The following is a 447-nucleotide window of genomic DNA, read 5'->3' as shown; positions in this document are numbered from 1 at the left end:
CCCATAGATAAAGGATCAATAAGTAGTCAGTCAGTATGCCGATAGTGTTCTTATATTTCTAATATGTTAGATAAAACATGATTATTAATTGCTTACTTTATTACGTCTTTTTTCGCCGTCTATAAGAATTGAACTACAATAAAAAGTAAGTGAAAACTTACGAGTGGGACCCGTAGAGCTTATCACATCCTCATGAACATTGTACCAGCAGTTAAGGGGATCCTATTTTGATCGGAATCATAGGCATTGCCAATGAAATTCCTGATAAGATTAACAGCCTTCGCGCACATAATCCAGACGCCTCCATAAAGTCGAGTGAAAGAGGGAGGGTAAGGTCTATTTCCCAAGAAATAAATTGGATGAACTTTGGCCATTTAATATTTGTTTCTCCTGATCAAGTTATCTCTCTCAGGATATATGTTTCGCGTACACAAAGACATATGTATA

The sequence above is a fragment of the Penaeus monodon genome, chromosome 15 (genome assembly GCF_015228065.2).
Source record: "Penaeus monodon isolate SGIC_2016 chromosome 15, NSTDA_Pmon_1, whole genome shotgun sequence".
Lineage (NCBI taxonomy): Eukaryota > Metazoa > Arthropoda > Malacostraca > Decapoda > Penaeidae > Penaeus > Penaeus monodon.
Note: the sequence above shows the minus strand (reverse complement) of the source record.